This window comes from Sturnus vulgaris, unplaced genomic scaffold (assembly GCF_052056855.1).
Source record: "Sturnus vulgaris isolate bStuVul1 unplaced genomic scaffold, bStuVul1.hap1 Scaffold_87, whole genome shotgun sequence".
Taxonomy (NCBI): Eukaryota; Metazoa; Chordata; class Aves; order Passeriformes; family Sturnidae; genus Sturnus; species Sturnus vulgaris.
In genome coordinates, this window is record NW_028276756.1 from 2,217,850 (window position 1) to 2,231,043 (window position 13,194).

The 13,194-nt window shown below is 47.7% G+C and overlaps 1 protein-coding gene across 1 annotated transcript in view; it reads right to left on the reverse strand.

The window, feature by feature from the left end:
* Positions 1-2,563: 2,563 nt before the first annotated feature.
* Positions 2,564-13,194, reverse strand: part of LOC148217303 (uncharacterized) — a 262,278-nt gene continuing 251,647 nt past the window's right edge. Inside the window, exon 13 of the mRNA XM_088158743.1 lies at positions 2,564-2,821. The gene's annotated coding sequence lies outside the window, so the exon portion shown is untranslated. The remainder of the gene's footprint in view (positions 2,822-13,194) is intronic.

The window sequence follows — 13,194 nt, forward strand, 5'->3', positions numbered from 1 at the left end:
GCAGGAAAGATGTCTGGCAGCTGGAGCAGGGTGAGGGAAGGGCCTCCAAGGTGGGGCTGGAGCCCTTTGGCTGTGAGGAGAGGCTGAGGGAGCTGGGCTTGTCCAGCCTGGAGCAGGGAAGGCTGAGGGGCTCCTCATGCCAGCCTGGCAGAGCCACCCAGGAGCTGATGGAGAACACAGAGCCAGGCTCTGCACTGGAGGGGCTGGAGGGGACAAATGACAATGGGTGGAAGGGGAATGAGGGGAGATCAGACAGGACATGTGGAACCTTTGTTCCCATGGGCTCAGACAGGTTCTGAGATGCTGCCCCATCCCTGGCGTTTCATTTTCAGGAGACCGAAATGGCTGGAGAAGGGAGAAGCGATTGGGGTGAACATTTAAAATTGCCGCATGCTGTGTGCTGTGTTGAAAAGAGGTGAATACTTTGTGCCTTGATAAAGAGATACCCTTCCCCGCAGTGATTTTGACTTTGGGATTCGGGTTGTGTGTGGGGATTCCTGGTTTTGGGGACGGTATTCCCTGTAACTCTTGGTGTTCGGGTTTAACCGGTCCCTGCCACCGCTGTCATTGTGTATTTTGGGATTTGAAATTGTGTATTTTAATACTGCCTTCTTGTGACAAAAGTTACAATGGTAACAAACCGGTAATTCTGCGCTGTGTTTGCTGTGTTGTTACTCGGGCTGTGGTGTTGGCTGCTCTGTTGTACTTTGCTGATGGAAGTGGCTGCTGAAGCCCAAGTTCAAAGAGCCCAGCAGTTTAGGCAAGCTCTTGCTCGATAGTTTTAGATTAAGCCAGGAGAGTTTTTGAATACAAAGGGCGAAAGGACAGTGTAAACCTAGCAGGACAAATTAAAATAATCTCTCTCCTGCAGCTGTGTGTCCTTAACCTTTTAAAAATTAAGGGGGGGAGGTTTGTATTTGTGGACTGTCAGAGTTAGAGTGTGGTGGTTTGAGCATATTTTAAACCATGGCTAGAAGAATAGAAGGAGTCCCTTTCTCTCCTTGGTTTAGACTAAATCCTTGGGAATTTTTGTGAATCCAGGGAACTACTGGATAGAAAGAGGAAACGATCATGTTCATCTGGAAGGAATATACAGAACCTCAGCAGGGAGGTTGGTAGCTTTGGACTGGAAAGAGAGAGTCTGGTCATTCAAGAGAGAAGAGGAGCAGCTTGCTTTTGTGGGTGTTACGAGGCTTTTGGGGCTTCTGGAGGTTGGCACTCCACGTGGTTACTGTTACAGTGTAGGACTTGTGAAAAACGTTGGTCCCTGATTTATCGGTGTAAAACTCAGCTGTCCTGCCAAGAACTTTATTTTGTTCTCTGTCATGTTACCAGGCTGGCAGTTGCTTGTATGTGGGTGTCATCTGCCCTCTAGGGAAGAGAAGGGAGAACTTGCTTAGAAAGAGCTGCACCCTAAGAGCCACAATTTAGGATGAATTGTAACAGAAAATAAAACTAAAACCCAAGATAAACCAGTAGTGACAATCATGGAACACATTGTCTTCACATACAATAATAAATACACTTAAAGTTAGGCAATTCTTCTCCTGAACAGCCTGGTAATAACTCGATTTAATAATTTTAGATGGACTGGTGCAATGTGAAAGGTGTTGATTTGCTTTAGCAGGATCTGAAATCCATGGGTGGATGCAGTTCAGAATCTCTGTGACTCCTTCAGCTGCAGCACTGAAATGTTCCTTTGCTCTGGGCAGTGCCCGAGTACAGCCAGACCAGCAGGAGTAGGGATGGATGTTTGGGATGTGTGCCCAGCTGACTCACCGGGATTCAAGATCCTGCTGTGTAAACAAGGCATGCATGGGATGGTAGCAGGCAGATTTTTAGATCCCGAGGGCCTTTTTGCACACGAAAAAACATAAGGAATTAGACTTGATTTTCTTGCAACTGAATAAAAAGTGATTGGTGTGTATATGATACAAAATAAAAGGAGAGAACCATGCCCAAGTCCTCTCCCACAGGAAGGATGCCCTACTTTGGTACCAAATTCTGCTCTTGGACACTCCCTGAGACCACCAGTGCTTGCAGGCAAATACCCAAATGCAAAATGTGCCTTATGTTCCACATTCAGCCACTTAATCTCTCCTTTATCAGAAGAGATTCCTGTCCCTGGAAGCTCTCAGACTCACAACAATGCCCAAGCAGTCCCAGGCACCCACTGCAGTTTCCCAGCCTCACCAACCCAAATGCCAAGAAGCAGCCCAAGTATGAATCCTCCCTGCGAGTCCCATCCCTTCAGCACAGGAGACAGGCAGAGCTGTTTCCAACCACACCTTGGGGGTCATTCTGCCACCCAAACTTGGGTCTGACAAGGCTGAAACTGAGCAAGACCCTCAGGAACAATCTGAGTGCAGATTTCCTGTCAGCAATAGGTGGCAATATTGTCCTGTTAGTTATTCATAATAGACAGGTTTATAGACCACCAGCACATGGGCCCATCCCGAAAATTCCTTGCACTTGGTTATTTTAAAGGCAGGTACCACCCTCCATCTCTTCTTTTGCAAGGCAGAAAAGCATTACCCTCAAAAAACACAAAGATTTCCTGAGATAGCCAAAAGAACTTCAAACTGTATTTAAAACAAACCAAAAAATATGCAGGTGCTTTGCATTGAACAGTAAGAAAATGAACAAAACAAAACTGTTTCTGAGGCTCCAAAAGAACAGAGAACATGGAACTATTTACATCCTGGAGACCCAGTTAAGGCACTTGGGCTCCAGTCTCAGTCACTGTAAATTCTGTCTCATTCAGTGGATGAGCTCAGGCCGGCTCCTGGTCACGTCTCTTGGCTTTGTTCAGCAGAAATCTCTGGAACAAAAGGAGGGATAGAGAAAACATTTGGTTAGATTCATCCAACAGGCACGTCTGGCAGAAGACACTCAATGACTGGAGTGACTTTACTCGAAGAGAACCTGCAGAGCTCTTTGACTTTCAGCAGCTGCCTCTTTATGGAGAGGATTTTTACAGCCTCCCAGCCCTTCTGCCAGGCACATCCCGATTTTTTCCTTTTGCAAGTTTGCCAGCAGATCATGGCAATGCATCCCTTTGCCCAAAGGGGCCCACAAAACTTTGTGTTCTATGGAAAATGACACTGCAAAGGCCCCGTGGGATGGCAGGTTACAGCTTCTGACTCTTCCCCACTGCTTGCACCACAGGACAACACGACATTTGTAATGACTAAACTGGACAAAAACGTAGCAGCAGCTCTAGGAATTCCTTTTGGCAAATGTTGGTCACGAGCCCAGCAAGGAGTCAAAAGTCCAAGTGCTGCCCAGCTGTAGCTAAGCTACTCAGCAGGTGCTCTCCCCCATCCCTCCCTCTCTCTTTGCTCCCAAAATGAGGAATAAGGAAGCAGCAACTGGGGTGGCTGCAGGGCCAGCCCTGTTTGGTGTCTTCAGAAACTGCAGGCAGGGCTGTGAAACAAACACTTACTGCTCCAACTTCAATCTCCTTGTCTTGTCTTCATTTGGCAGAGAAGTCTCTGGGAAAGGATTCTTCTCATCCCTGCAGATCCCTGAAAAACAACAGAGAGAAAGCTGGTCAGAGAGGGATGCCTAAAGCAATTCCAAAGGCCGGCTATCCTGAATTTCCAGAGAAAATGTTCCTTTGTCCCAGGCATAGTCTGTGCTCCAGGATCTCCCCCTCTCGCCTCCTTCCCCAGCAATCCCTCCAATAATGGAAATGGAACCTTGGCTTCTCACTTGGCAACTCACAGTGCTTTGGAATCATTAAACTTCTCCCAGGCATGGAGAAATTCAGCAGCAGGTTTCCTTCTCAGTGGCTGAGGGAGCAGTGAGGGCTGGAAGGAGGAAAATTATCAGGAAAAAATGAGCTATTAGAAGGCAGCAAATACAGGGTGCACAGCCTGGCTTAACTCACAGCCCCACCCTCCCCCAAACATCCTAAATCCCACACCCCAAGCCAACAGTAAACACCCAAATTTTAACAAGCAGCCAGTAAAATCCAATTTTATAACCCAGAAATGCAAAGCTGCAAGGGTTATGAAGTATTTTGTAAACAAGCTATAAAACTTCAGGCCCAGGTTGCAGCCACACCCACAGGTTTGTTGTTTCTTATTTTTAAACAAGATTGAAAAGATTTCTGTTTAGAAACACACTCCTTTTTAAACCAGTCTTGCATTTGCAGTTGGCTGCAATCAGAAAGAGTTACTTATCTGAGAGGATGTTTCTGAAGAGAATCACACAGCACGTGTGGGTTGAAGGAATCCTCCTGTCAGCTCTCCTGGATATCCATGGTGATGCCCTGGGGTTGTTCCCTGTGATCTTCCTCCACTTTCCTGTGCTTGGCTCCTGGTTCCTGGCAGGGTTATCCGTGGCAGGCAGGTCCAGGTTGTCAGTCTCGGTTCTGAGTCTCTTTTGGCTTGAGTTTGGTGCACGTTGTGCAGCAGTCACTGCCAGCAGTGGTGGCAGCACCACATTCTTCCTCTCAGCTTGGAATGAAGCTTCTGATGCTCTGCACAAGAGAAGGAAATTCATTAATGTGATGCACATACAATGTTCTTAAAAACTTGGCTACATCCTGTACCAGTTCTCACCAGTGTCTCAACTGGACAACGCTTCCAAAGCTGAGAGGCTTCAAGTGACAGGGACTTTTAATTGGCAGGGATTTTAACATTCAATAACACAATAGCCTAGCAGATTTCTGATCATCTGAAATCAGGATGACCAGGGAACTCTGGCAGCAAGAAGCAGCACCGAATAGCTCTCAGCCTTGGTTCACTACTGCTCATTTCCACCATTTTTAGTCAGCTCCTCAAAGTTTCTGAGAACACAGCAAGCAGTGAATCCCAGCTCATGGACTGGAGCATCAGAAGAGGAGGAAATGAAGTTAAACGCAGTGGGAAGGCTCAGATGTGGGGCTGCACTTCTTGCCTGACCCTGCTGTGCATGGGACAGTCCTCTCCCCTCTTTCAGCACCCACCTTTGCCATGCTTTGGTCCCTACACATTGCACACGTGCTCTCCAGCTGCTCTGCCTTGGCACAGCTGATGCTGCACATCACATTGGACACAGAGCACAGCACCATCCCCAACCTGATCCAGAGCCCTCTCTGCCCAGAAACACCTCCTGCCCCTCCCACTCCAAAAGCCAGCACATGACTAAGACAGCTGCTCACTTTCCCTAAGGAAAAGGGAGCAAAGAACTCCACAATTAAAGCTTTGCCATTCCTACTGCAACTGGAACATCCCTTCCCCCAGCCAAACACCAACCCAAACACCTCTGAGCTTCCAGAAGATGTCAGGAGGGAAAGGTTCCCTACCCTCACCCACCTCCACCTGCAGAGCTGCTTTCTGCACTGGTTGCTTCCAGCATGGAAAGGCCAATCTGCAGCAGGTCAAGTTGCAGAAGGCACACAAAATTGAAAGCAAATTCCCAAGGATCTGGACAGAAGATACAGTTCTTTTTCTCACCCTTCTGACTTAGATTTACACATCCCACGACTGCATACTCACTTCAGTTTACTGCACTCTTTGTTTGCTGAAGGCTGAAATTTTGGGGGGGATTTTTTCTCATTCCTTTTTCTTCCTGGGAGTATCCCCCTTGTCATCCCTCTAACAGGAAGAAAGAAAAAAGGGGAAAAAAATGAGTCAGGTCTTGAAAGTTCACATAAAGTACAGACCAGTACAGCTCCGTTTGACAGATTCTGGTTGAAAACAAAAAATAACACATGGAGCTGCCTTTAGAGGAGAAAGATCATGGCTCTAGTGCCAACCTATGAAGGGAATCTCCACATGGGGTTTTCAAACACCACCTTGGTCATTGTCCAAACCCACCTCCCCTTGCCCCTCTCACCTTCTTCTTTCTAGGGGACTCCTCAGGATTCCTCATTTCTTTTCTCTTCAAGTCTGGCTTCCTCGCAGGCAAGAACAACTTCTTCTCCCCAGGAGGTGAGGGCACTTTCTCCTTGTGCAAATCCCCAGTCCTGTGGCCTTTGGGGATGAGGGCATCACCTTCCTGAGCATCTCCCAGGAGCTCAGGCTCCAAAAACCCTTTGGTGTTGGCCTGGGGGCAGCCCTTGTGCTCTGTCTCCTCAGAGGGCTTGTGAAGTGCCAGCTTTGGGTCTTCACTGTCGGTTTTTGGCTTCTCTTTGACTTCCAGCTGATCCTTGCAGGGCTGGTCTGTGACCTCCCCAGGACCAGGCTCACTCTCCTCCTTCCTCACCCTTTTGGGTTTGTTGTGTTCCAGGGGCTCTCCAGGCCTTTTGGTACCCACAGACTCCTTGGGCAAAGGCTCCTTGGTGAGCCCAGGAGGATGCAGGCAGCTCTGCTTAGTCTGAAGATGAGCTCGCTGAGGAGCCTGATCCACCTGGCCACTGCTCTTCTGGGAATCCTTTCCCAGGGAGCCAGAGCTCTTGGGACCATCCTTGGCCACTTGTCCAGAGCTCTTCTGAGGGTCCTTGGCCACTGGGCCACAGCTTTTGTGAGAAGTCTCGTGCTCTTGGCCAAAGCTCTTCTCTGAAGCCTTGGCACCTTGGACAGAGCAGGTGTGAAATTCCTTGGCCACTTTACCAGAGCTCTTGGGAAAATGCTTGGCCACTTGGCTCCAGCTCTTCTGAGAATCCTTCACTGCTTGGCCAGAGCTCTTGGGGAAATCCTTTTCCCTTTGGCCAGAGCTCTTGTGGAAATCCTTGGCCCTTTGGCCAGAGATTTTTTGAGATGTCTTGGCTGGCATGCCAGAGCTCTCCTGAGAGCCCTTGGCCACTTGCTGACAGGTTTGCTGGGATTTCTTGGCCACTTGGCCACAGCTCTCGTGAGGAGACTCCCTTGCCTTGGAGTGCTGCTGGCAGGAGTGGCTGCTGATGCCCTGCTCCTGCTTCTCACCCTCCTCACGTCCATTCCCACGGGCAATTTCCCTGGGACCCTGTCCTGGTGCTGCTCCTCGCTTTGCCTGGGCCATCAGGTTTCCAAGCCACCACTTTTTATCAGCTGGTGGCTCAGGCTGCCAACAAAAAGAGAAACGAAGGATTCAAGACTGATGCCTTTATGGGCTCTTTCTGTCTTAGCACAGCTCACCAGAGCCCAGGGACTCTTGCCCAGAGGTTGTAGGGTCTGGGCTTTGGCCTGTGAAGAATTACTCTAAACTAACAGGCCATGTGCCCTAACTTGCTCCTTGAGCACCATGGATGGATATTTGCTCAATAAAAAACCCATATTTGCCTGTGGGCAAATAGCTAAGCCTTCACTGGAGTGAGAGGGGTCTAACAAAGCAGTATTTGCAGGACACACCAGGCAGCATTTGGAACCAGAGGAGAAGTACAACATCTGCTTCCTTCCTAGGACACCCCCCTGCAGTGGGCAGGGGCTGTGGGAGCCTCTCCATGGTCTCTGCACTCACCTCAGGTGCTGGCAGGTCCAGCACCTTTGCAAGGTCCTCCTCACTGTCACTGGAGCTGACCTCTGGGTCACGGCCTGGGGAGCTGTGGCAGTCCCTGGAGCTCCCTGACTCGGAGCTGCTCAATTTTTCAATAAGAAAAAAATCATTGCAAAACTTCTTACAAGTGTTTTCCTTGGGCACAGGAAATTACTTTCAAATTTCACAGCTACATTTCTATAGCTTTTGTAGCTGTAGCTTTACTAGTCCTGCCAGGCTTCAAAACCATATCCAGGAATGATCAGATTCAGCTGGTATCCCTTAGCATTTATTGCTGTCAACGGCATTATTAGCAGGTTGACAAGCACAAAGTGTGATGTTAAGCACCACAGATTAAAAGAAGACTTTTTCAGTCTGGTACATGAAGACCTGGGGGCCTTTTCTCCACTTTCACTTTATTTTGGTTTAAAACACAGTCGCTGTCATCATGACATGGTTTAGTGCACTTGGTGTTGTTGGATTAACTATAGGACTTGATCTTCAAGATCTTTTCCAACCTAAACCATTTCATGAGTCCATCAAGAAATAATTTTTCTGTTGGTGAAAATTCCCTGCATTGAAGTTTTCTGAGAAAAATCTGACTTAAGATAACCCAAATTTTTGTTCATTCCAGGTTCTTTTCCCAGCAGAGATTGGAACAGAGTCTGGTTACTTACAATGTTCTTGGCTCAGAACTCAGCCACGTTTCTGAAGCTGCACCAGCCTGCTCTGGAAATCAAGAATGAAAAGCTTGTGTTTATTTACCTGACCTGCAGCAGATTTTACCCTCTGGTCTCTGAGCACCAGATCAGGCAGGTGCTTTCTTCCAGGAGGGGCTTGCCCCTCAAAGATCAAGATTGTTCATCACTCCAGATGGCAGTGATGAACAAAATACTGCTTGTCCTCTGCTGAAGTGCTATCTGGAGTTCCAGGTAATGATTATTTACAGTTTCTTAAGCCATTTCTAAATTCTCCCCTGCTCAGCAAAGCAGAGGAAATCATGCTGCTTCATCAGTGTGAACGCTTGATGGTCTCTGCTCCAAATAACACACAAAATTACCTGTCAGCACACAAAGAACTGGGTTTTCTTTGCATTTCTACTTACCCTGCTTCTGTGCTGCACATCCATCAGGTTGGGACTCCTAGAATGAAAGGACAAAGTAATTTAGCATGCAGCTTAACAACACATCTACTGACTCCAAAACTGTGTTAATGGCACATTAGGGGTATGTGCATTTTGGAAGAAATATTTTGAAAACATTCTAAGAGCTGCCAAACATCTGAGCTGGACTTCTGCTCAGCAGAAAGATCTTTTGTCATTTATCAGAAGCCCTGGGAAAATTGGGCTGGCTTACCTTTGATGCCACTGCAAGTCTGGAAATCTCTGCTTTAGTTGGTGTCTGAAGAGGTGACAGGAGAGGTGACAGGGGGCTGCTCATGTCCTGCAAAGAGAGGGAGAGAAGCAGCTCTCAGGAGTTTTGCTGATGGACACAGAGGGAGTTTCAGCCTTCCAGAGCCAGAGGGTTCCACCTCCTCATGGATTTGTACAGGAGATCTGGTATTGAAGAGCACCCACCTTCAGGATTCCTTCAATGGACTGCACATAAACGTGCAGGATGTGCTGAAACAAGAAAGAGGGAGCAGTGAGAGTTTGTTTGGATATTTTACTCATTGGTAGCAAACAAGCAAGCACTCAGCAAACATTTGCTGACCAGCAGGTCTGGAAATGCCATGCAAGTCCATTCATAAAGAAATGCTAGTAAGGATTAAGAGCTGAAGCCACCACCGTCACCTCCTGTGAGATCAATGTCTGGCTTCCCTGGCAGTCAGGAAAGAGTTTCCATTGCTGACTTTTTATTCCTGTTCTCAAGACAGTCTGTTCCTGCAGTCTGCTCCCTTGACTGAATATCACTCTCCTTTAGTTGCTATTGAAGCAGCTAAGCTTTGCCTGCAAGGGCACAGGCTGCCTCTGCATGTGAAAGAGTTGAGCAAAAAGTTTCATGAGTTCAGAAAAAACACTTTAGAAATAACGGTTCCTAATTCTAGAGAAATTCTCAGTTCAGTTCTAGAGAAGGAGGAATATTTGCCATTGATTCAAATAAAATCAGACTCATCTTTCTGAAGTAAAAAAAATTAAAAAAAATAGCCCTGGTTAAAATGCAACCCTTGTAAGGTGTAGTTGGTGCTTGGCTTCCAGTTGAGAGCACTGCTCGTGCTCAGGTAACTCAGGCTGGCTCCAGCCTTCAGCACTGCAGGACTGTGTTATCAAAGACAGGGTCATCTTTGAGACCAAGCAGAACTAAGAAAATATTACATCAACAGGACTGAAAGAAGCAGAAAATGAAAGGAGGAATTTTTCACGTCCAGAGCCATTGTCCAAAACAGCCATGACCAGAAATCAGTCAGTCAGGGGCCACAGCCCAGAGATCCCTACTGCAGAGGATCCAGCACATGCACTCCGGGTTTCATCTCTCAGCTTCAAAATGGACTAATCCTGGGGTGAAAACTCCAGAAGGACCAGACAATGATGCCAAAGGACAAGGGGGAACACTGCCAGGTTAGGCTCCAGAAGTCCAAGAAGGGCTGTTTATTGACAAATTCCAAAAGGGAAGCAGAGGGCAAGAAATGTCTGCTGCTGCTGCAGAGGTCTCAAGGGGACACCTAAGAGGGACAGGATTTCAGGTCTGCTGTCCTGGCTGCCCTCAGACTGCAGAGAGGGAGGCAAGGGGCTGCTGTGGAGCAGCCTCTGCATTGGATTTGCATTCACCTTGGGTGCTGGTGCTCCTGGAAGTGCAGAGGCTGGCGAGCTGTGGCAGTCCCTGGAGCTCCCTGACTCCCAGCTGCTGGGCTGTGCTGGTGCCACCCTCTTCTGCTGGGGCTGGAGAGCTCTGCAAGGCCCCCAGGAGACAAAATTAAACAGCAGCAGGGGAAAGGTTACTTCCTTATCCCACTGACATGGCAGCATTCCAATCGAAACCCAAACCCTGTGTTTGGCCACTGAGAGCAGAGGGCAGAGGGCCAGGGGAACACATTGCCATGCTCCAAAAATAAAGAACCAGCATCAAAACCCCTCTGGGGGAATAATCAAACCTTCAACATCACACCCAGCCAGACAAAAATGTAAACAGGATCTGACTGCTGTATTGTGAACCTGTCTTTTGCCAACTAAAGCTAAATTAAACACCAAAACTTGCCAGTGCCTTTCTGAAAGCAACAACCCTCAAAGGAAAATTTCCAGTAGAGCCCAACAAATTTCAGGTTGGATTCTTGAGGATTTTTTTATTCTTCCCCTTATGTTTTCACTTCTCCATCTGTGTTCCTTGGTTAAGACAAAAACATAGGATCTACAGACACACTGGAGGAGGGGAGGAGGAGAAAAGAAGGGAGCACCTGGGGAAATCCAAGTCTGGTTCATAGGCAAACTCCAGCATGCCCGGGCTATTCTTTCTAATTGGAGCTTTCCTGAAAACCCCATAAAACAGAAACCAATTTTCAACAGCAGCTCCAGGCAGCCACAAAGCAAAGCCTGTAGCTACAAGAGGAACCAGGAACCCCTTCCCATCTCCCCCTCATGTGAAAAGGTTTGTTTTTCTAGTTTGGTCTAGAGGGTTGTTTGCCAACACAACTGTACCTTGGAGGAGCAAGTGAAGGAGGTGGCTTTTCCACAACCTGTTTTGTTCAAAAAAACAAAGAGGAGAGGGGGAGGCAAGGTTAGCTCAGGGAATTCAGCAGAGTGCAGCAAGTGGGGAGGATTTCAAGATGTGTGTGCCTGGTGTAGGCACCATCTAAAGCTGACTTGGTGGGCAGCACTCTGCACTCCCACCTCTGCCTAACACACTCAGATCATTATTGTCAGCTTTTGCTGACAGTCAAGGTAAAATGGGGTTTGTGCTTCCACACATGACATGCTTCAAATGTCCATGAAAAACATCAGATTTGGAGATGACAGCTGGAACAAAAGTGGGAGTCCTTGAAGCATTTTCCATTCATCCTCTGGCTCAAACATGTGACAGCTCTACAAATGCAGAGCCTACTGAAAACAATGGGAGAGAGGAAAGAGAAGTTTGCTGCCACATTGGCCCTCTCAGAAACACTCAGAAGCTCAAGGGCATCTGGGTCTCTGTAACACCCTGTGCTGCAAGCATGGGGCTGGTTTCCCTTTGTTGGCAATGGGAATTGGGAAGCCCAGACACAAGGCAGCAGGCCCAGAGCCTTTGGGCAAGGGGAGCTCGGGAATGGAAACCTCCAGCTTGAGGAAGGAGCAGCTCTGGCTGCTTAGGATGAGCTGTCATGGGATGGCTCTTGAACTGCTCTAGAGAGTGTTACAGACTGAGAGGAAGGCTGAACTTACAACATCTTACAGCTCCAGCTTTTATCTCGACTTCTCCTCACCCACCCCAAAACACACTTTCAGGGAGGGAAACATCTGCTGAGTGAACAGGAGCTGAGCAATGCATTTCTTCCCCACCCATTTCCTTCATGTATGCAAAACAAGAAATACAGAGATCTATTCTTGAAGAGCACCAACCTTCCAAGTTTTTTCAGTGCATGGCACACCAATGGGCTTCTTTTCCTGAAACAAGAACAAGGGAGGCAGGAGTTGATTTGGGTTTTTTACTAATTGACATGCACTCAGCCAGCATGTGCTTACCAACAGCTCCAAAAATGTCATGCGAGTCCATTAATAATAAAATGCCAGTAAGGATGAAAAGGCCCATCTGAAGGGGAGTGAATAATGGAGACCAGGTGGAAAACCAGCTGAAATCCCCACAGTCACCTTCTCCTCCTCTGAGGAAAATGTCTGTGTCCCCTTTGGAACCTGGCAGTCAGGAAATATTGTTTCCATTCTTAAACTACTACTACTACTACTACTATTACTACTATTTATTACTCTTAATATTATTATTATTATTGTTGTTGTTGTTGCTGTTGTTATGTAGGTTTGTGCAGTCTTCTCCCTTTTTTTAAGCAGCTAAGCTTTGCCTTCAGGGGCACAGGCTCCCTCTGCATTTAAAAGAGTTGAGCAAAAAGCTTCCTTGGCTAAAATAAACCAGTCAGAAGTAATGGTTGCCAATTTTTCTAAGCCAGTTCTAGACAAAGAGGAATATTTCTCATTCACCCAAATAAAATGAGACTCCTTATTGTTCTAAAGGCCACAGCAGTCTGGATAAGACACGGAGTTCTGACACATCTGCAAAGATGCAACACAGTTTATGCAAGTTCTGGCTGACTTTAGCCATCCTCTTCTTGCCCCTGCAGCATTTGCAAATGCCCAGCTACCGTTTCTCACTCTCCCGTGCTTGGCCAAGTGATGGATTCAGCAGCCAGATTTGGAGCTGGGCATGTTCTGCAGAGCTGAGCCCACCCCCAGCTGATGGCAGAAGCTGCCAGGGATTCCAAGCCTCTCCCAGCTGTTTCTGGGCACCCCCTCCTTCCCCTCCCTCACCACCCTCTCCAAGGAAGATGCAGCATCCCTGCTCCTTTCTTCACACTGATACTCCCTGACATTTGTCATTCACTCCAATAAAATCAGACTCATCCAAGCAGCAAGGACAAACACTGCCCATTGCTGCTGGCCTGAGGGCTGATTGCAGCACTCTGCATTTCCAAGACTTTGAGACCAGGAATGGTGCTTTATTTTTTTTGGCACAGAAGAATGGCTCCTGCAGAAGGCAAGGCCCTGCACTGCTTTATTCTCTCAGCTTCCTCTCATTTTCCACAAGGTATTGCCTACAGTCCTTTGCAGTTGATCACCAGCCTTTTCCAGGAAAAGCTGACTGCAGCCTCCAGCTCTTCCTTCTCCTCCCAAAG